Source organism: Macrosteles quadrilineatus, unplaced genomic scaffold, assembly GCF_028750875.1.
Source record: "Macrosteles quadrilineatus isolate MER2022 unplaced genomic scaffold, UCM_ALF_1.0 Scaffold_1__1_contigs__length_201487025, whole genome shotgun sequence".
NCBI classification, from domain to species: Eukaryota; Metazoa; Arthropoda; class Insecta; order Hemiptera; family Cicadellidae; genus Macrosteles; species Macrosteles quadrilineatus.
The window spans coordinates 174,279,189-174,303,944 of NW_026542594.1; the positions used below are offsets into that span (position 1 = coordinate 174,279,189).

General features: G+C 32.3%; 1 protein-coding gene across 1 annotated transcript in view; it reads right to left on the bottom strand.

Annotated features, from left to right (window-relative positions):
- Positions 1 to 20,757, bottom strand: part of LOC128990239 (somatostatin receptor type 2-like) — a 57,736-nt gene extending 36,979 nt beyond the window's left edge. The window contains exons 1-2 of the mRNA XM_054412544.1: positions 20,734 to 20,757; positions 5,133 to 5,169 (exon numbers count right to left, since the gene is read on the bottom strand). The gene's annotated coding sequence lies outside the window, so the exon portion shown is untranslated. The remainder of the gene's footprint in view (positions 1 to 5,132; positions 5,170 to 20,733) is intronic.
- Between the last annotated feature and the right edge of the window lie 3,999 nt (positions 20,758 to 24,756).

Sequence of the window (24,756 nt, forward strand, 5' to 3'; positions counted from 1 at the left end):
ACTAGCCGTTTGTCCGGCAAGCTCGGGGACAGCTTTTTTTAGGGCATCAATGACGTCATCCTCCGTTGACACACAATCCATATCCCGAACCTCGACGGACGTCTTGGGTTCGAGAGCACGAACGGTGCCCTGACCTTCCACAGCTGCCTTTAGTTCGGCAGCAAAGGCGGCTTTATCTTTAGACTTACCCAGTTCGAGGAGGACGTCCCCGTCCCGGGTTTGTCTAATCGACCGTACAACCGTGTCGGTTTGCTCTGGCTTAGCCTTGGCCTTGATAACACCCAAGACTTCGGCGAATGATCTTCCCTCCAAAGGCTTGACCAAAATTGCCTCAGTCCTGGGCTTTTTGGGCCGCGACTTTTTAGCGAGTGCCGAGCCAGGCACAGCTTGGGCCACGCCGGTCGATTGCGCCCTCACTGCCACATATGTCTTGGAGCCGACTTCCGCGTGCCTCAATTTCCTCTTCTCCTTTTTCGTAAGGCGCTTTTCCCACACAGTCCCAGATGGTGTTTCTACGACTGACCCCTTTCGGGAGCTACCCTCAATGGGTGTCGCAGGTTGCTGTGGCTGTTGAGGTTTCGCTGGAGCGGCAACTACGTCAGAGAAGGACCTAGAAGTCTGGGTCGCCTTGACCTTAACTTTAGGCTTTGCTGTCTGAACAACCTCTTCTCTTTTTGGAGGGCTTTCTGATGTAGGCCTCCTGCGTTTCTTGGAAGGTCGCGCATTGTCGTCAGGTAGGGACACCACCTTCTCGGCGATCCTTTCCATGGCCGCCTTGCTCACCAGCCGGCAGGCGAAGACAAAACCAAGGTCGTCCTCGAGCTTAGCCATGCCATTTTTAACCACTTGGTTAACTCCTCTCTGCGTCTTAAAGGTTTCAAGCATTGCCTTTATGGTCTGCTCCATGTTTCGAAGCCGGTTTTCAATGTCATTTTCTGCGTCGAGATATTGCTGACGCAGAAGTACCATTCCCGACACTTCCAAATCTAACGCTGTTGTTAGGGATTCCTCCGGCATCCCTTCACCAGACTTAGAGGGTGGTCCACCGTTTCCTTCTCCACTTGTCAAGGGAGATCCCAAAGTCAAGTCTTTTGTACACCTGAAAGATGCAGGTGGAGGGGACGTCTTCACGCCTTTCAATGTTGGCGATCTCTGGACCTTGGAGCTTCGCCCAAAAGGGTCTCGCTCTACTTCCGACTTCTTTTCTTGCTCATTCGAGCTACTTATTAAAGATGTGTTCAGGGTATTTGTTATAAAAGCCATCTTGTGTTTACCAGCGCATCGTGCGGCAAGGGGCGGCCCGGAATAGTCAGGAACGGGTATACCCTCGGGGACAGCGCCCCTACCCCAGTTCCCCGAGGCCCAACCTCCGTTTTCCCAGCACCGGATACCTGACGTGCCGGGGGTCACCCGTCACAATGTAGAGCCCGACCTCTACATCCATGCCGCACTCCCTGACCAAGGACCGAAGTGGCTGGTTTCTCACGACTCACTGAGAATACCCATCGGCAGTGCAGAGCACACATCAACCCCTGCAAACACAACAGGGGCACTCCCAAGGACTCCCAGTGAGAGCGTCGGTCACCCTTTTAGTCGCCTCTTACGACAAGCCCGGGAAGGCTGCGGTTCTATTCTAACCCCGAAACCGCAGGGGGGACATTATGTCTATAGTAAAGTGATTACATTCAATTATTAAAAAAAAATAGTAAAGTGATTACATTCAATTATTAAAAAAAAAATATATTAAATTTAAAAAAAAATTCTTATTACTTGTAAAATTTGTTATACGTCTCACAAATTGAATATACAAAAAAACTTATAAATTCGATCCTAAGGTCTTTAGACTTAGCTCTATGTATTCATAAATTAAAAGTTTCGATTGTTCGTCCAATATTGTTTAAGCTTGAAAGTTTACTGTATTGGAAATATTTTTTTCGCAAACTTTCTATGAACTCCGACAGTCTCTTGTAATCGTATAACCCACCACAACTTTAGTATGAAACTTTGACAACATGTTACGTTGTTGGGGTTATGAGATTAACACTTCAAAACTATGTTTTAGATTATTCTGTACATCTAGGTGGAAGTTTTGAGTAGCTAGTATACAGTAATATTTAGAAGAAACCGTGTATAAAATATTGTATTAATTTAAGATTTTTATGGATAAAGAAAACCAAAATATCGTTATTGTTGTCACACAAAAAGACTGATTGGTAAGAGATACTTTGAGTAAAACCAATACAAATATGTAAATATAATAAAATATGTATATTACTGAGAATTTAAGAAGTTTTAGTGATAATTATGCTGTTTACAAATCTAAAAATCTAAAAACTCTTTAGTGTGAAACCTTGTTTAGCATCATTTATATTATTAGTCCCTCTAAATGATAAAATATTCAGATCTGAAGTTCTACTTTCTAAGCTTGAATATTGATCACAACGTTCCACCAAACCCATTACAACTTAGTTTTGGCTAACTTGTATCTCATTGTGTAATCATAACAGACAGCTGAAATGCCTAGAACATTAATGTAACCAAATGCCTCAGTAGCACGAAGATCTCAAAGGCATTATTCCATTATATCCAATAAGCACATTGTTTCAGTAGCTTCTGCAATACAGCAATGCAACAATAACAGCTGTTGTAAGAACAATATCTTCTGTGAGAATTTGTAATTAATAGTTTGAACATTTTATTGCTACACAAGAATCAGCGTGATCTTAAATCAGAATATAAGAAATAAATATGATATTAAAGACATTTTTCTTTGTATGACTTAACATTAATTGGTCATGGAGATTGTTATTAAATACACTAGTCGTATATTCCTATTAAACTAAAAACTGCAGATATTTATGGAGTAATTTAATCAAAGTTTTAAGCTTTAAAGTCCCCAAAAAAAAAATTAATTGTTAAAACTTTTTTGTTTAATTTTGCTAATACTTCATCTGTGGAACCTATTTTTCCTTCAGTTTCTCTAATAACTTACTTGATTTTCAAAATAAATGTATGAAAAGAAGATTGGTAAAAGTTTTTTGGTAACCTTCCGAAGGGTTTTAATGTGAAAACTTTTATAATCATAAGTAATGACTTTAGATAATTTATATAACTCTTCATCCTTGTGTTTATGACGAAATACGTATTTATACTTTTTAAGTAACCTTACATCATTCTTATTACTCTTTGCTTACAATGATAAGTTTTCAAATGTATGGTTGCTATTGGGATTCATGGTTTAAAATTACTCAACTGAGACATGAAGAAAATGACTATAATACTGTAATTAATTCAGCGATGAGCTGAAGTGTTACCAGGTGTAACAATACTATAAAATCATAATCCGATCTACAAGAATGATAAATCCATAGAGGAGATGTTTAATCTAAGGCTATTCATTCCCTTAGAAAGAAGGTGCCATGATCAATTCCTGTCTGGGTGTCAACAACAGAGGTATTGACGACATCCCTCCCCCCCTTCTAACAGCAATCCCCCTCCCCCAACCAAACACAAAAATGAGCTGCAGAAGTCACTGACTACACGTACATAAATAAGCCCGGACTGTTTGAAAATGTAGAATGTGTTGCTAATTTATTTGTTTGGAAGTTCTTTATTTTTTTTACAGTTTTTGGTCTTGTTAAACAATTGGACATGTTATTTCTAAATATATGCTTATATGAATATAGTTATCAGACCAAATTGGAGAAGTTATCGTATAATGTATTTCAAACATACTTCAGAAACAGCTAAATAATCTGTCGATGTTTTGATGGATGGTGTAGATATATCAAACACGATAAGTTCCATCGTTCACATTTCACATAAAAGTTTATGCAGGTTATGTCTTACGGCTTGTATACCAAATTAAGTGGCTGGGAGAGTTTCAATATATCATATAATATTTTGTTTTAGGATTTTCTTGTCCATAGTAATTAAATTTGTTTGAACTGATGTTTTGACGTGTTGTCAACTATAAACTAAGCGTAGCCTATGATCGACATTGGTGTATTTTTTGCGTTTTTCCAGAGACGTTTGACAAATTTATACAAAATTTAAACATTTTAATATGCAACTATATAAATCTGACAGGCCAAAAAAAAAAAAAATAAATAAAAGTACAGTAAAATAGTTTTATAGTGTTAAGGATAAAAACCTTTTATCCAAAAAGGATTAAAATGATCTGAAAGGGAATACCCCCCAAGATTTTCTGTTCAACACAAATATAACTAAGTTTTTAATTTAAAAATATTTTAGTTACCAATTTCCCCGCGAGACTGTAAAAATCAAAAGCAATTCTAAGATAGAGCTACAAAATATCTTAACTTATGTATTGATATTGTATTCGGTATCTAAAAGATGTATATAGTGAACGCTTAGCATTAACATACGATGAAAAGTCAATAGCATTTATCAATATAGCTGTCTTTCTTCATTGAGCTTTAATGAAATATGCCCCAGCTTAGGAAAAATCTGATCTTACTCATCAACCAAACCATAAAGATTATTCACTCCATTCCACATTTTCTCTGAATTGATATTCAGATTAAGAAAGTAAAACAAAGTAAGCCACCGTCAATGTTAAAGTGATTTAGTCAAGGTTGGTTGTACAAGATTCAGTATCATAGTTTACCAGTGTAATCTATACAAGCTGGAAGGTATTAAGGATATGACTAGGAAAGTAATCAACCTTAATGAAGGGGAGGATCCAACTCATATAATGTAAACATCCGTGGTATGAAGTTACTTTCCTAACACTAGATATTACTTTCAGTCTGGTTTGTTGTGGCTGTATGCATAAGATGTATTTCTCTTGGCTTTCGGTACCTATAGGATGTTCCTTAAAACAAACGCATTTTGTATTTTTTTTATTATGTGGATTTACAGCTAAGGATTAAACTTGATAAAAAGCATATTAGTTTACCATCATCTTATGGGGGAATTTGCAAGGTTCACAGAATAACACAGTACTTTTAGAAAAACAGACTATCTCAGCTCATATTCTCATTAAAAATTACAAAACTACAACACAGCGATAAGTTTTACAGTATTTACCATAATTATTTTACCCATTGTATAGAATTTTAAAGTTAAAAATTCTTCTAAGCTACTTTTCACAATCTTAGCGTACTTACAGTTTCTTCTGTATCTGCCAAATATTCCTTGGTATTCCTGAAAAGTAAAAAGAATTGTTAATCATTTGTAAAAAATATCCGTTTCAATACTTTGTATATTTGCTTTATGTTATTCTGGATTCAACGATACCTAATCCAGCAAATACTCCTGTTGATGGCAGAATCAGATTAATTAAAATCATACTGTACACCCACGACAAAGAAGGTGGTATTTATTGTATCATGTAGATTTCATATACTGTTTGGAGAAAAGCATGTAAGATATCTTTTACTTAAACATATTTTGGAAACAAGTAATACCACAGTTTAAGTTTATTTTACAATTGTTCTTACTATCTAAGATACCAGTATACCAATTGAGTTTCGTTCTTTTCACAGTCAAAAATTATGTACTGTACTAACAAAATAAGTTGCGTGACCCTACCGCAAATCTTTAGTAAATTTGGTATGGGTTCAAGCCAACTTCCGCTGTATTTTTAATTTCATTTTTCCTGGACTCTTCATCGTCTTAGCTATTTTAAAAGGATCTGATTCAACAGTGCTGTACAATATATTTTTTTTCTCGCGTGTGGCTATAATTCCAAACTACGACACAGTACCCTATAGTTACATAATAGTAACCCAACATACTACCTGACGAGCCCTGAATAACAAACAAACGGTGAGTCGAGCCCACAAACTCCCACAAAAATTATGAAGGATAATTTGTCTCATCTGACACAACCTTGAGTAACAATATTTCGACATTTCTTCCCCAAGCATTAAACCTCACGCACTCTTGCATGGTGAAACACACAAAGTACATTAACATCCACCCATCCCTTCACTACACCATTTATCACCTTGATGTATTAATGTTTAGTCTTTCCTTATCCTGAGTTTTCAGGCCAAGGATCTTTGTAATTGCCCATCAACAATAGAAATATTTAGTCAATTAATTTAAACGTAAATTCTGAATTAATAATCCTCTACAACATTTCTATGCTTTTTATAAATGCCATAAAATGTATTGAAGGAATACATTTTACTCAAAATGCGTATATTGTTTGGTTTTCCTATATTTTATTATAATAAATTAGATGAAGTTAATGTAACAATAATATCATAGTTACTTTAATTATTAATTAATTATGTCTGTTCATCTTAAGTTAACGCATTATATTGTAGAAACTTAAATATGTTTTATTACTATGGTTGTACAATAATTTAGGTTTCTCAAGTGGTCTCAAAGGACCACATTTGTTGATTTACCAAGCAAGCCCGTCGCAGTAGTAAATTATTAGGCTATCTGTTTAGTTATATATTTAATTTTATAACTCAAGTAGATACAATGTTATTTGAAGTGCAAAAGCTTATATCAATGTTGAAATAAGTAGTGTAAATTTAGTATTTACCTGCGATATATTTACTACAGAATACACATGGTCTGTTTGACATATAAATAAAATATTGTATACACATATTTTAATACTTGTTTCATTACCTTAAAATGTACTTATTTTTAACTACTTTTACCAAGTTACCTTATGGCTACTTGGCTGAAGTTTTCTAAACTTGTATGTAGAATGTGCTCCTGTATTTTCATATCTCTCAGAGCCAAGCTACATCAAAGAGTAAGTATATCGCAGGTCCTGATTGCGTCTCAAAGCACACGGAGCCAAAATTTGTGAGAGCGTTTGTAAAATCAAATGTACAGGGTGAGTTTCTACTGACCGTGTTAACTTCGCCAGTAGGTTCTACTCTCTAAAAGGAACAAAAAGGTTCCTAAAAAAATGTTCCAAAAAGGTTCCATGTCCGATTTTCAACCGTTTGGCTGTAATAGGGGACTTTGTGTTTTTCTTATTTTATTAGACTTTGCTCCACAATTTATGTAATAAAAACTTAACTAATTACTTTAGAGAGTTATAGTTGAAATCATTGGTAATACTATTAAATTTGCTATAAATCAAAGGTTTAGTTCAACAATTATACCATTACATAGTCCACGTTATATCCAAAATAAAGTAAAATTTTTATTAAATTAATTAATTACGAGAATTTTTATGGGCCCACTTTGATACATAAACGTGCATCTATGCAATGTTGAAATGCATAAAAAACTTGGCCATTTAAGAATCTTTCGAATGATATGCTATTCAATACTATTGATATAAACCAGTGAGAAATTAGCAATAAACTACAATAAATCACGGTTTACAGATTTTTTTGCACAGTTTTACTGTTAATAATAATTACCATATTCATCATGTTGGCATACTCTTGATTGGTAAAAGGCTCCATAGTTTAATAAATTTTGAAAAACTCTTAATTGACTTGGAAATACAAAGTTAAAACAGCAAATTACTCAACAATGTATGTTCAAACAGCTGAGATATCTAGCTATAGATGACAAATCAATAAAAGCTGACTTAATCAAGCACGAGGTAAAACCTTTGACTATTAATAAAATAACTAGACATTCCATCCTCATGTTAAAGTTGTAGCCAGGTTTTTAATAAAATTTGTCTTAGTTGATGTGAGCCACCTACAAATTGCGCTGATCTAAATTACTGCCGTTACATGATGGTTTTTAATTTTTACCAAGTCAAACTGATGGAAATTACTTATTATGAGCTATAGCAACTGTTGTGACCCAGCAACTATGTCAGGTACGAAAAATAAGGTACAAAATAGAGTCTTAGACACTAGCTCAATCTGTGACTGGCTTACACAACTACATTCTTTTTTAGTAAAACATTGGCGACAGCTGATCTTTATAGATAGGATGTCTTCTTTTGTATTCAATAGTCAATGGTAAATCTCATTATACAGCATTTAAGAATCAAACAAACTACATCTTTGAACATGCTAAAAAACTTGAGTTTATACATTTTATTTATTCAGTTATTTTAACAAATATTTAAAAGTTAAAATAATGTAAACATTTTATCATATTTTTCAATATAATACAACATGGAGTATACAGTAATTATTATTAACAGTAAAAACTATGCAAAAAAATCTGTAACCCGCGTTTTGTTGTAGTTTATTGCTAATTTCTCACTGGTTAATATCAATAATAGTATTGAATAGCATATCATTCGAAAGATTATTAAATGGCCAAGCTTTTTATGCATTTCAACGTTGCATAGATGCACGTTTATGTATCAAAGTGTGCTCATGAAAATTATCGTAATTAATTAATTTAATGCAATTTTTACTTTATTTTGGATATAACGTGGACTATGTAAAGGTATAATTGTTGAACTAAACCTTTGATTTATATCAAATTTAATATTCTTTCCAATGATTTCAACTATAACTCTATAAAGTAATTAGTTAAGTTTTTATTACATAAATTGTGGAGCAAAGTCTAATAAAATAAGAAAAACACAAAATCCCCTATTACAGTCAAACGGTTGAAAATCGGACATGGGTTTAAAGGAACTTTTTTGTTCCTTTTAGTGAGTAGAACCTACTGGCGAAGTTGACACGGTCAGTAGAAACTCGCCCTGTATAGTAAATATTTTTGTAAAAGAATCTTGTATCCCTACTTGTTAAGGCCTACAAAGATAAGAACATGTTGTAAACTATATAGCATGTAAAGATTACCAAACCGAAGTTCTACAATATGTCATATATTGTATAAATACAAGGAAGTATTATTTTATTTTGTATCCTCTTATTTCCTGGGTTAAATTTAATAACACGTGAAATTAAATAGGTGCAATGATTACACCAATAAACAAAACTAAAACCATAACTTTCTCCGAAATAAAGTTATTTTATAAAATTTGTACGTTAACTGGAAAAAAATATTTTATTTTAGGCAATTTATTTATATTTCACCGTAAAAATATGGCTACAAAAAAAATATATATTTTAAAACTATTTACTTAGGTTGGTGTTCTTTAGGTCATAATATAGGAATAAGGTGAAACATTGACCATATATTGAATAATTAATACTTAATATTATATTTTAGTCTTGTTGTACTTCAATTACTAATTATTACTTAATTTTTAAGTTTATCACACGCCATAGACCTTTACTTAACAAAAATTTTATAAAAAAAAATTTTCTTACAAGTAGTTTGTGAACAAATTGCCGTAGGATCCAAAGATTTACAAGCCCGTGTAATCCGAAATTTCTCCAACGTTAAAGATAAAAAAATATTCCTTATGTGTGTATTTTCACCTAACAAAATATAATATTATTAAGACTAAAGGGAACATCTAGATGTTCGTAAGTTTGCCTAACAATGCTGTTGTCTAAGTCTATTAATAACGCCCGCAGGTACATAACCCCTCCTAAGAATTTAGAGGTAATATTCTAGACCTCATTGTTCAGCTCTCTGTTAATGTTGCAGGCGTTGATGAATGGACCGTAAAGATATTCTTGTACAATCCACAAGCCAACAGAAACGTAGCACTTTAGTACTTACTTAATGCATTCTAGCCTTCCTGCTGAAGTGGCAATTGCACAGTAATACTGAGTTTGGTTTACCAATAATTACGATAAATAACTGTCGTACTTGTAACTGTTGACTTATTTCGGGAACGTTTTTCGATTCTACAAACTAGTTAAGGACTATAAACTTTCAAATTGACCAACATTAGTAAGGTAAAACCATTTACTTTTGGGTACTGAAGTAGGATGTAGCTAATGTTGCAATTGAAAAAAAAACATTATTGAATCAGACATTTATAGATTAATATTTAACATGTTAAATATGACCGATTATGTTTACAGTTTACAATGGTACATCCGCAGGCTTCGTTGAAATATTAAATATTATATATTACTAGCTGGCCCGACAGACGTCGTCCTGTCCTAATGTGGTTTTATGTCAAATGCTCGTTCATTTTCAAGATGAACTCGTTCGCATGGCTCAATCCCGTCCTGGTTGAAGTTCGTTCACTATGCTCACTCACCTTAAGGTTGGACCTCGTTCGCTACGCTCACTCACTTTTAGGTTGGAGCTCGTTCGCTGCGCTCACTTGCCTTGAGGTTAGTTCGTTCGCTACGCTAACTTACCTCCAGGTTGAAGTTCGTTCGCTACGCTCACTCACCTTTCATAAATAAAAAAAAAATTACAGTGCTGCACCCTGTTGGTAAACCTATTAACTTTTTAATGCTATTTAACATCACAGAATCAAATTGTTTGGTTGAACCAGCTGTTAAGATTCTTTAATTCCATTTAAATATGAGTACTCATAAGGTTAACACGGGAAACTCCAGAGCCACTGGGGCGGAGCCCTTTTGACGGATCTGCACCAAACTTCACACAAACCATCCTTGAATAATGATAAATAATGCCGGAAAGTTTCATTACAATCTGTCAAGCGGTTTCGGAGTCCATAAAGGACAAACATACAAACATACATTGGATTTTATACAGGGTGAGTTTTAATTGTCCCCCCCCCCAACTTTTTTCTACATGTTTCAAAATATCAATGCCAGACCACTTCCAAACATTGTTGGGTAGTAAGTACTTCATTTTGACAAGGTGGTCATTTCCGGCCGCCATCTTGGATCCGCCATATTGGATGCAAAATTTTTTTTCAAATGTAAAGGTAGGGTTGTGACCCATTATTTCGAACTAGATTTTTACCCTGACTTTAATGCCGCAAACTGTTTTTAAAAATCTTGATTCATTCTAAAGTTATGAGGGCTTTTTAAAACTTTATTTTTGGCCCATTTTAACATTGCGCATTTACAAACTAATACCATAATCTCAAAATAGTGCCAGATAAAGATAAGTATACACTACCAGTAATTGTCGACCTATTTTCACTTGGTTATGACTGATGTATTTTTTTCGGCCGCCATCTTGGATCCGCCATTTTGAAATGTGATAAATTATTTTAAATATGAAGGGGGTGTTGTGACCCATCATATCGAACTACTTTTTTAAGCTAAACTCAATGCCGCAATCCGTTTTTTGTTATCAAGTTTTATTTATGAAATATTGCAATTTTTTTGTAAAAAATGTCAAAATTTAAAAATCAAAAAATGAAAATGAAAAACGAATTATGGAATTAAGTTCAGCTTAAAAAAGTAGTTAGAAATGATGGGTCACAACACCCCCTTCATATTTAAAATAATTTATCACATTTCAAAATGGCGGATCCAAGATGGTGGCCGAAAAAGATACATCAGTCATAACCAAGTGAAAATAGGTCAACAATTACTGGTAGTGTATACTTATCTTTATCTAGCACTATTTTGAGATTATGGTCTTATTTTGTAAATGCGCAATGTTAAAATGGGCCAAAAATAAAGTTTTAAAAAGCCCTCATAACTTTAGAATGAATCAAGATTTTTAAAAACAGTTTGCGGCATTGTAATCAGGGTAAAAATCTAGTTCGAAATAATGGGTCACAACCCCACCTTTACATTTGAAAAAAAATTTTGCATCCAATATGGCGGATCCAAGATGGCGGCCGGAAATGACCACCTTGTCAAAATGAAGTACTTACTACCCAACAATGTTTGGAAGTGGTCTGGGATTGATATTTGAAAAAATGTAGAAAAAAGTTGGGGGGGGGGACAATTAAAACTCACCCTGTATATATAGATTTATTTTATATCAATCAATCAATTACTTACAATGGGGACGCCACTGTGTGCGTACTTTAACCGAAATATGAGTGAAGGATGAGTGTAGGATGAGTGGCACGAACTTGTGGTCTTGTTAGTTACTAAGACCAAGTTGTTCCTTAGACACAGCTGTTAAATAATAGCCCATACAGTTAATGGCAACTAAGGGACCTACAGTGTATAGTGGAATCCGAACCAAATTGTTTCTTTGTAATTAACGAATTTGTCTTATTATCAGGATAGTACTGCGGATAGTCGTATTACTCACTAGTGTGGAGGTAAATCCACACCCAGGAGTATCACATCCAAATTACATGCCTATAAATATCCACAATGCTTGACCTCCTAGTTGCTGGATTACAGGACGACGCCACCGTCCTAGTCGTAACCTTAATCATCCTTTTTTGGAAACTCGATATACTACCTCCCTCAATTTGTATACCAAATACTTGCACAAACTTTAACTTACAAGTGGAACACCTAGTTCTATCCATAGCCAACATAATACTCGTACCAACGTTGTCCAAGATGCAGCCCGAACTAACAGACCACCACTTTACGTTACCAAACGTAGATCCTTCTAAGTACAACGGGATTTGCTAGTCAATGCATCTTGGATATTCCTAAGATTCACATGGAGCTTCCTTACTACTTTACAAAGAAAAGCTCTTACTTCCTTATACACCTTTTAAGTATATACGTTTTCAAATATTTTCCTTAAAAGTGAGTAGTTTCTAACTTGATGAGCACTTACATTAAGGAAAGATGAAGTGACGGTTATATCTACGTGGTTACTCACGGAGTAAACAGTTAACCCAGAAGATCAATGTTCTTTCATTTACTTGCACGATAAGGATGAGTTGAAAGTTCTTCTTGATTATATAAAGCAAAACTGAAAACAACCAAAGTTTTGTGTTCAAATTATACACCAGTGACACTTGAATAATATTTTAAAGGTTTTATTCCACTTACTGAGTAGTTAGTGGTAGAAAAGCTCGTAAAAAAATGTTGTCAGTGTTGTAAAATTAGATGATAATATTGGTTAGAAAACCTATAATAAGGCTGAAAATGTTATTAATTTAGTAGTAGATTAAATTTTTTTATCAGAATAAAATCTAAGTAACGTTGAATCAAAACATGTTTTTTTTCTTGTGTTTTCTTGGGGAAAAGTGTTACTAGAAAGAAGAAACGTGCAGCAAGAGGGAAAATGTCCTCTTAAGACCCACAAGCTCTTTCAAGATGTACAATTAGCTCTTACAAGTTTCATCCTCTCTACTCTCATTTGGGCTCATGTTGTATGGAAATGTGTTGTTCTTGTAAGAAAATAAAGGTCTTATTAGTAAATATTGTAGTTGGAAATATGTTTGGTCTAAAAATTCATTTTATTATTTTTATACTCCTGATATTATTTGCTTGTTTTTGTAAAGCTGTTTGATTACAATCAGTACAAATATCTGTGCTTAAACTCAATAGTATATTGTTGGCATTTGGTAATCATACTTTCTTTAAAACTTGGCACAGTATAATAATATAAAAGTTTTTTTTTTTCGTTTAGCGCAACTCAGAGGACAATAATCCTTGAATCCGCATTGATATTCGTTACATACCCATTTAAACAAATTGTACACCCTAATTTTGTTAAACCATTATCTTTAGTTTTTTTTTTTATTGTTTGTCTCACTGGATAAAATGTATAACTCTTTCAACGATAAACAAAGTAATAAAACAATGTACATGGTAAGTTTTGTTTGCTTATAATCAATAGTTACTCAATAAACCTATTCAAACAACATTTACAACTTTGATGATCATGGAACGTAGCTGAAAGGACTTTAGAGACATCAATATGCTTATTGGTTGGCTGGGCTTATGATCTACCCTTAAGTAAATTTTAAGTCCATTCAGTAAATGAATTTTTGTTTCCACCAATAACAATGGAACCGGTAGAAAACCCCATTTTTTCCTTTTTATTTTAGCTGACAACAAAATAGTGTCACGTCTAGAATACCAAGTACTAAAAGTTAAAAATGAAACCAGTTAAAAAGAGTTGACTTTCTCAAGCCAGCCGTTTGTTTTGCTATGTGGATAATTGGTTTTAACGCTTCACTGACTCACGCCCTAAAGAATAGCCTTTATCTCAAGTCCATCATAAGATAGTTAGTTCGAGAAAAATATACTCCATATAGTTTAATTGGTTAACTCATAAAGAAGGACAATGATGGAAGCCAAACAACAATGGTATGAAAACACTGTTATATTGTTAACATTAACTCATTAATAACCATTGTACAATTAAATGGATTTTGTTACAACAATTACCCTACAGTAGTATATATAGTGTAATATCTGTTATGTAAATTTTATATAGTTAAATTAATATTTGTTCTGCAGATGTATTAATCTTAAAAAATCCGAGTTTGAAGAAGTTACTTTTTAAGTTCGTGTTCACTCAATGATCTCAATTGCAAATGTATAACCAGTTAGTTGAAGCTAAAACAAATTGAACATCCTAGTTTTTTAACCTGTGAAAATGTTTCTTCTTAAATTTATTAGTTCATCTCAAATATATGTATTTTACAGCACCTCGGGTCGCAGTAAACAAAATAAATGATTTCTCTTGCAGCAGCATAGTGGCCCAGATCAACCCTACGTGAAGGCGTTTCCCCATAAACAAGGGAGGCTCCGACATCCCCTCCCCTTAATTTCCCTTCCCCACCCTCCTAACCCTCCCTTGTCACTTACAGTCATTGTCACGTCCTTCCTAATGATATTGAAAATGTTGCTTGTTTATTTACCTTCGCTTAACGTTTTTTTATATTTTACTCTGCGGATGTTCATTTTGACCTTAAAAAAGTAAGTTTGAGATGGGGTGGAATTAAAATGATTGTTAAATCCTCCGTCCAAAGTTATAAATATTAAGTGTTCTGACGTTTCAAATTAATGACGTCGTGATAGTTATCTGTTAAATTATCTTTATTTTTTATGTTGTTTGCATTGTATTAGCTAAGCCAAATAATTATTTCCATCCATTAGTTGTTACTAAGTTTTCTATACTGTAATAATCATTTTTTGTCGCCTGAGTGTATTTAACACTGTAATAGGCTTAAAGCATTGACATTTCATATTTTCACACGATGACTTAAGAAAGTAATTGAACTCTATTTACTTTCCTCATACAATAAGAAATTAACTAAGATATGTAAATATTCTCGTAGACACCTAAGAGATAAATGGTTTCTTTCAAAAACCGTACAGACATTTATTCTGAAAGATATATCCAAGAAAGTTGTGTGAAAGTTATACTACAAATGCATTGATAAGGTAAGTGTTTGCTTACAGTTATGTATTCGTAAATCTGCTTACCTTCTGAACATATATTCTCATAACATAAATAAATATAAGAATTAATTTTTTTATAAATAAGAATCAAACATAAAATATTATTATTAATACACATCTTGTTAAACAATATAAAAATGTATGTATTAGAATTCGTTTAATCATGGTGTTTCAAGATATCAACCTGAGTTTAAGAGGAAATTAAGGCAAAATATTTAATACAAAAAAACATTTTATTCTAAAAATATTTTAATATCTTATTGCATGTTAGCTAAAAAAAAAACAACATAAAAGTGAATATAAAATACGTTGTGCATTACTTAACCATAAAATATTTAGCTTGACTAAGTACAATAAACTATAAATCGTGAATTCATATTTTCATAATTCAATACACAATATTTTCCAACGCAATTAAAAATTCCCAAGAGACGTTCATGATTTAATGTATTTCTAGCCAAGGCATTAACTGAGAAAGAGGAATTAAAGTTCAAACTCATAACTGCTTTGTCGTGTTCGTTCTTCCATTAAAACTTTCTTATTAGTTTTCTTGGAATATAAATACATATAGAATAAATATTTACAGTTTTCAAACTGTTGTTAAATAAATCAAATTTTCATTATAATCTAGTTAAGTTGTTACATTCTTTCTTTTCACGTGAAGTTTATTGGTGTTGCTTACATGTTAGCGTGACTACCAGACCGAAATGTCTTCTTGTTTTAAAGGTTATCAAAGAAAAGGGGGTTTGATCAGTTCTAAGCGATAAATTTTTAGTTTCATTCAAAGATATTGATTGTTGATTTTTTTATTTAAATGAAAAAGACAAGCCAAGTTTTGTTTAGTAATAACACAGTAATACTTATTATTTATGACGGTAAACTAAATAGAAATTGATACACCAATAAAGCTCTACCTCCTAGTGATAATTGCTTGTGGACGTAGATAATTAAATAACTATGCAAATCGCTACGAAATGAAAATAACAAAATGTTAAAATAGCTATTTACCTTACAAGTGTAGTAAGAGCGTTTTTACATCATGCAGGAGAATGTTGTGCAACGAGCGGAAGCGAGTTGCATAATTTATCTAAGTGATGTAAACACGCTGTCTTGCGTAACGTGTAACGTACAAGATTTTACCTGACCTGACAATATACAGGGGGTTACGTACAATATTTTTCAATATCCACTTCAATCATCTTCTAAGAGTAATGTTCTTTTACAAACAAAGGCTAGGTTAGGAAAATTCCTTAAAGCATAACATTAAAATTCAAGCGCACAGCTGATATCTAGCGTTAAACGTCGTTGGCTCTATAGAGGTATATTTTTTAAGTTGAGCACTCAATTTTATTGAAATGGGTTTCATTACTTCGCCGAGTGAGTTTTTGAAACTTTACATCGCTCGTGAAGTAAAGAAGTTGTATACATCACGCTTGGGATAGGGAAGTTTAACATGGGTTAGGTAAAAGATCTTTTGATAAGAAACTGTTATAACCCTGGAGTAGCGTCCTTTTGTTATAGTATAATACCATTAATTAATAGCAGACATAAATATGAATTATTGTATTGAAAGAAAAGTTGTTGGAAATGAATAAGTGTTATTATTTAGTCAATGAGTGATTACGTTTGGATTAAGAAACATAAACAATCAATTTCGGGACTTTTAAATCTTTGACAAGTTGGAAGATAAAGTCATCCACGTGTGTCAGTATCAGTCTCTGAACAATATTGACTTAAGTTTGGGGGGGGGGGGAGATGGAAGGAGGGGTCCGGGTCGGGCTTATATTGCTTTCTTATATGCTATAGCACGATTCCTAAAAGGTTAAGGCATGCTTGAGAAAAGTAAACCTGAGAAAAATACATAATAACGTATATTTTTAATTGCATTCATCTCTTATACTTTGAATTTCATAAATATTTTTTCATAATTTATTATCCTTGACAATTATGTACAAAAACTCATAATTTTGAAACAACTTTAAGATAATTTAGTATTATGTAGTCAATATTATCCAGAATAAAAGTAATTTATGACTATTTAACCTATACGTATACCATGTTAATGTTTGTAAATTTATTTTAGGAAGAATAGGTGAAAAACAATAATAAACAGATTGAATATAGTTTTTAGGCTATTATTATCTTTTATTCAGATATATCTTCAGCATAAATAAAAGTATAATCACGTTCAGAATTCAATAAGAAATACTTTTTTTGGTTAGGGTAGTATATGTTATGTTAAAAAAAATACTGCTAAGTATGTAAAAACATTAAATACCAGATCTGGTTAGCATGCCCAAAAGTCAATATTGTTTTACAATATACATATTTTGATGAATGTATGGTATAAACCAATCTATTCTAAACCAAAATTTATAGGAGTCTAAACATGCAACTATGGAATTTGTATAAAATATTAAGAAAGGGCATGAAAATCAAACTATCTTTTACATGGAAGAAGAATACCCCTCCCTTTTCTAACTTCACACCTAATTTTATCACACATAAATACCAATCTCACACTTTAATAACGTTAACTTTGACAAGCATGCTGGAAACACCTCTTCGTCTTTGAAGCTGCAAACAATAAATTAATTGTTACTTAAGTAACAAGACTTCTAACAGAAGCTGCGACAAGATACAATAAAGATCAAAGTAATTAAGCCCTCATCCCCCCTCTCTGTATATTATCGTCTTGTCTCTCTTCCCCTTTCTACTGTTCATACTTCATTTTCTCCTATTTTCTCTACGTACTAGATATTACATACTACATATACATACATCAATTATTTTAATTTGTAAAGTACTAACAAAATCCAAGTTCCACAATATACTGAATGCCTAGGCTTTACCACATTGAAGCTAGTAAGGAATGTCAAATTCTTCAATAGTAGTGCAATTAATGTACATAAAGGCGTAACAATGTTTTTTTAGGAAAATAAGGAGTTAAATAATGTAGACTGTAAAACATTGAATTTTCATCGGTGATATTCAAAAGGTAAGGAACTCGATTTTGAGAAAACGAAAAGCATTATAATATTTTTATTGTTTATTGTTGGCACATAGGCCTTTGGAATTGGATTTTAATAAATAGTTTATTAAAAAACTAGGCCGTAAAAATATAATAGTATAAAAATAAAATATATTAGTCTGCATCTAAAGTACAAAGAAAATATATTTCCTTTTTACACTCGCCAAATACATAATAGCACTGCCACCTTAATGAAATGGTTAAGTAATTATTTGTATCAGTTCTTAGTCTTAATCATAATAGAATAAAAAATCACATTGGTTTACAAACTGAATATAATTTGAACTGTAAATTTAAAGTACATTCCAATAAGGTAGGCCTAACCATTGGATCGTGGCATTATTATTGGATAGTCATTGTATGGTAGTTTTACACAAGTACTTTGTAATTAAATATTAATGCTCTAATTACTACAATATAATAGTAGTATGATTGATCCCTATTCTAACTCATGTTTGGTTCCGAAATCATGCATGATCAGTTCCCTTCCACTCTGTTATTTAGGCTCAAACTGCCATACACATTGTCAGCCGTCAAATTTGATCTGAATTGCTGCCAGCGTGCCTTGTTTCCTATGTACCATTGCTGCATTTTTCTCTTTGCTTGCCATATTTTCTATGTAAAATTAAATATTGACAATAATAAATGTATATGTCAAATCATATGAAAAACTAGCAGCTAGCACTGCCTTGTCATGGGGTTAGTATGCAAAAGAGACAATGTTGCTTCTTTGAAAATGCCTTAAAATGGTTTCACTACTACCACTGAAATTAGAAACGAATTGAACTGTATTGCTTAACTTGATAATAGTACGTTTTTATTAACTAAGACTGTGAAAAGTTATTTAGGCTACATAGGATAAAAAATCAAGGATAGATTTTAAGGTACAATCAAATAACGTGTTGAATGGTTTGTATTGTAAACAAATATCCATCACAATACTTCCAAACCTTTCAAATCTGTGTTGTGTTAGTTCAATTTTCTAACATTATTTAGTGAAATTATAATCAGGCAAATGGAAATTCAAATAGTCTGCAGATTTGATGTGACAGGGGCTCTTAATTACTGTTTACCCAAATGTATATCTTAAAAAAATTGTCTTGTATGTGTCCTCAGAGCATTTGCTTTATTTTTGTCCAATTTCAGCCCAGTCGGTTCAGTAGTTTTTGAGTTTATCTTATACAAACCCACACACAAACAGACAGACACTACCTCTTCTTTATAATAGTATAGATATATAGAAGATAGATGGATAGATAGATACAATGAAATTTGGTTAAAATCATTACATAAACATTTTAGGTGTAGTTGTAGATTATGTTTTCTTTTACAATCCTTTGGAAAAGTTTGACAAAATATTGCTCAACGATATATTACATTAATTTAAGAGGCCTGTTTTAAAATTATTGAGCATTCAAATCCATCACAATAGAGTTGTGGGACATAATATAAAGATTCCGTTAAAACATACAATCCAAAGCTTACTGCTTTAACCGGTTATTTTGATAAAATAAAATACGTAATTTGCAGGCCTACGGTCGATATTCAACCCTTGACCACAAAACTGATTGTAAAAACTTACTTTCTTTTGTTGCTATTGAACACTGTTTAGGTTTTTATATATTGAATTACAGAAACATCAAGTTATGCTACCAATATTTGTCAACTCTAAAGGCTTTCTTACAAATATCCACTATGGACAATATGGATGTTTTGACAGCGTTTTTTATCCTACAGTGTTGTCCCATCTTTGGGAAATGATTTCTAATACCAGTATTAATTTAACATTCATCTTACTCAAAGTTTACAGTTTTAATACATTTATCTGTTTGTAATATTAATAACAACTTATTTGTACGAAATTGTGCAAGTTAACAAACTATGGTTCGATATTACGATAAGCGTCTAGATTATATAGTTAAGGTTTTTAAGAATAAACTTTTCTTTGATTAAAAGTTAAATATACAGGAAAAGAATACCTATACTCTGTGTAATATGAAAGTTTTATTTGTCCGGCAGGACCTGTTTCGCTGGACACGGGAGAGATTTAAGGCTCGTTTGCTGTCGAGTCCAAACAATACTTCGTTTCACTCTTTGTTTCCCAGCGATGCTGGGTTCTGAGGTAGGGGGTACAACAAGCTTATACTTACATAAAGGCATTTTACTTCACAAGTAAAATAGAAACTATGTAAATAATGAAAAATCATTTTACAAATTAATTGTTTTAAGTGGTGTATTAACGTTAATTTATGCAATCAATGACTTATTGTCAAATGAGTACTATAATAAATTCTCACTACGTTATATAAAAAAATGTTTCGTAGTTTGAAAAGTGTCAGTGGCCTTTTACATTTTTCTCATGCTTAAACAAACTAACATAAGTTTTCGTTTACAGGGTGTCAAAAAAACCGACTCAGCATTTTAGGATATGATTCCTTATCCCAGAGACAGAAAAAAGGTTATGTTTATTTAAAGTTAAAGTGTTAAGTAAGTGTGTGTGTGTGTTAAGTAAAGTGTTGATATGTTATTATTTATTTAGGAATGAGGAATTATATCCCAAATTCCTGAATCATTTTTTACACATTTTTCACGAAAACCAATTTTAGCGTAAGCATGAGGAAAGTAAAAAAATATTAATGATTTACTTACAGAAAGAAACCAGCTCCTCGGCTTCAACTGAAACAAAAATATGTGTTTTTCATTAAATTAAATTTTTTTTTATTCATAGTAGTTTTATGTAGGGATGGATAAAGGGTTTAAAGGCTTAGATTGATACACATATTAAAAAACATTTTTTTACACTTTACCACCGTCTTTAACCACTGGTAAACATGCATTGTATTAAAAATATATCCAATTACTTTTCTCTTAAAAGTAAATTAAAGAAAATTCTCTCTGTGAGATCACCCATAAAAATTAATAAATATTTCCATTAGTAGTGTGTTACAAACTTGGATAACCATAAAACTAAGTATATACGCTTGATTGTATAGATAGTATAACACATAAGTAGTATTATATAATGTGCAAAGCAGTAAGGCTCACACTATAGGTGTGGTTGTGGGGTCAGGACTTACGTCGATAAGCTCTTTTGTGATTTGACAGCATGTCAAAATAACCATAATATCCAACCCGTCACTACATCCTGGTTATTTTCATAACTAGAGACGGGAATCTACAACTTAAATTCTGCGCGATGACAGAATTTTCAGTAGTAAGCAATTACTTTTCACTATCGATATGCGCAACAACAAAATTAAAAATGTCGGTAAATAAATACGAACAATTTTCAATATTATTAGGAAGCACGTGACAATTACTGTAACTGACAATGGGAGGAAAAGGAGGCTGGGGAAGGAAAATTGAGGGGAGGGGATGTCGAAGCCTCCCTTGTTTATGGGGAAACGCCTTCACGTAGAGTTGATCTGGGCCACTATGCTGCTCCAAGAGAAATCATTTATTTTGTTTACTGCGACCCGAGGCGCTGGAAAATACATATCTTGAGATAAATAAACAAACTGAAGAAGAAAAATGTTATGGAACAATAAATCAGTTTCTTCAATTGTTTTTGCATTACTTAACCAGTTTTATAAGAGCATGATGACATTGTATAATCATTGACTGTACTAAGTTGATTGAGTCAAAATGAACTTACAAAAATATTTTAACTAGTTCTTTAGTTAAATTAAATACGGTAGCAGAACAAATTCAACTATAAAAAGTAATTTGACTGTAATTACACTAGTGGTATTGAAGTGTAAGTGTTACCCTAAATTGTACCAAATATCGTACGATGGTTATTATTGAAAAATGTTTAACAATAACGGTGGTTTTTTATTTAAGCTGGTTTTTCGTCACTGTTCTGTTCTTTTATGAGTATCCAATGAAAATTAACAAAATGTACTTTTCTTGTTTTAGAACGGATTTGAGATAGAAGCTATTTATAGAGTGGGATAATATTGTATAATAATATAATTATATTATAATAATATTATAATAATATAAGTAGTTTAAAATTATTAAGTAACTGTTGATTATCAAAAACAAAATCAATGTTTACATTGGTTTATTTACTTTGTTTGCATTTACAAAAAACATTGTACATGTTATTCTGTACCACGCAAGATTAAAAAATACAAAATATATTTGTGAAACAGATCCAGGTGTACAATTAATTTTTAACGGGGTTCGAAACAGTTATCAATGCAGATTCAAAGATTCGAGTTATTTTTCTTTTGAGACTTGCCACCCTGTTGAGGTCCAAAGAATAAAAACAAGTTTTGAATATTATTTTACAGCGTTTATACTAAAGTAGGTGATTACCAAATGCCAAAAATATACTCTTGAGCTTCAAAAAAAGACATAGATAATACTTGAACAGCATTACTGATGCAAACCAAGAGGAAAAGGCTAATTAAATAGCAACATTATATTTAAGGCAAAACCTTTTCCCAATTACAATATTTACTAATAATACCTTTGTTGTCTTACAAGAACAACACATTTCCATACAGCATGAGTCCAAATGAGAGTAGAGAGGATGAAACTTGTAAGAGGTAATTGTACATCTTGGAAGGGCTTGTGGGTCTTAAGAGGACATTTTCTCTCTTGTGGCACGTTTCTTCTTTCTATTAAACACTTTTTCGAAAGACAATCCAAAAGTAAGAAAAATTCTTTCATTTCAACATTATTTCAATTATATTAAGATTATATCATTTATCTCAAACAAAACAAAATATTGAATTATAATGTATTATCAATTCAACACAAAAAATAATACAAAAATTTAATATATTCTATTATGCACTAAAACCTAACTATTTTCAGCCGGAAATTATGTATACCATAACTAAAATAAGGTTAAGCATTGAACTTAAATTGGGCTATAACAAATTTTCATTGTTTGTAGTGCATGTGTAAATTTCATATTGTTTGATCTGCATAAAGGATCATTTTGTAAGCCAATTTTCTAATATACGATAGCTTTTATTTGGAATAGTGTGAGTGACTCATAGAAATCAAGTAAATTCTTCATCTGTGTTTCAAATTTTACAGCTGGTTTGGTTGTGCAGGTGACGTGGGTCAGTGTTAACTATTAGTATTCATTTTATCGAAACTGATTAGTCTAATTCATATACATGTTAACGTTTTTAAGTAACACAGACTTGATAAAACTGAACTATAAGTCTGACACACATCAACCACACACTTTAATGTTGATCTGATGAGAAATAACAGTTTTTTATAACCCCTCTCTCTTAATCTATTGATACAACTGGACAAATGTTTACCTTTAGCATGTAATATCCAATGTCACTAATCTCAATATAATCTGATAACATTATAAATCTTAAATTGTTTATATCAGCTGATTTTTTAAATTTTTGTTATGGTCGCTTTAAATATATGTCCTTGGGTTGACCTTTTGAAGCTTTTTAAAGATTTTCTAACCAATATAATTATTTGTATATGTCATTGGTAACCCTTTTATTAAAAAACGAGCGTTTCTACACGTTTTTACTTACTTAGTTTAACAAAATCTCTCAATTGAATTTCAAGTACTTGTGTAAGTTTTGATCAAAGAATCATTGTTAGATGCTGCCTTGCTTCATTAAATTAAGAGGATCTTCGAGCTCATTCTTATCATGCAAGTAAACAGGAGGACATTTATCTACTGGGTTAACTGTTTACTTCGGGAGTAACTCCCGGATAAAGAATCTTCCCTTCATCTTTCCTTAATGTAAGTGTACAACAAGTTAGAAACTACATACTTGGAATATATGTACATACAAAAATACACTTAAAAGTGTATAGGAAAGGTGTTTGAAAACGCTGATGCAATTATTAACATAGATGAATGGCTAAAACAAATAATCCATTCAAAGTTAAATTTCGTGCCATATTCTTTTTAATATAAATATTAATTTAGGTAGTACATTGAGTCTCCGACAAACAAGCTAATGTAGGTTGCCACTTTCTGTCGAAAACGTCAATCTTCAATGAATTTGTGGATAATTTATTGTAAACTGTTACATAATCTTTTATGTCTCATAATCTACCAGAATAACAATTTATTGGAAGAAAGTGTGTGTACTTAAATCTTAGCACACTTTCTAAGTGGCTTATTCGAAAATGTATCTTTTAATAACAACAGTAGCTCCTGTTAGTTCTTATAAATAGGATGCCCACTTCAGAGACCAAAAGTAAATGGATTGACCCCTATAAGGTTGGTGGAATGAAATGTTATCTTTAGAGGTGACATTTTTGTATAGTCGGTTACCGTTGCTAAAATTGGTCAACACGTACGACATTTAACTGTCGTAATTATTTGCCAAAGCAAATTCTGTGTAACTGTGCAATTGTCAATCAGCGGGAAGGCTAGAATGCATTATGTACTAAAATGCATAGTTTCTGTTGGCTTGTGGATTGTACCAGAACATCTTTACGGTCCATTCATCAACGCCTGCAACATTAACAGAGTACTGAACAATGAGGTCTAGAATATTACCTCTAAATTCTTAGGAGGGGTTATGTAGCTGCGGACGTTATTAATAGACTAAACAACAAACTGTTTTGTTAGAAAAATGTACGTACCTCTGGAATATTTCTTGTAAACTTAAGATTATGTTTTGTTAGGTTAAAACACGTTGGTAAGGAATATGTGTTCTTTTT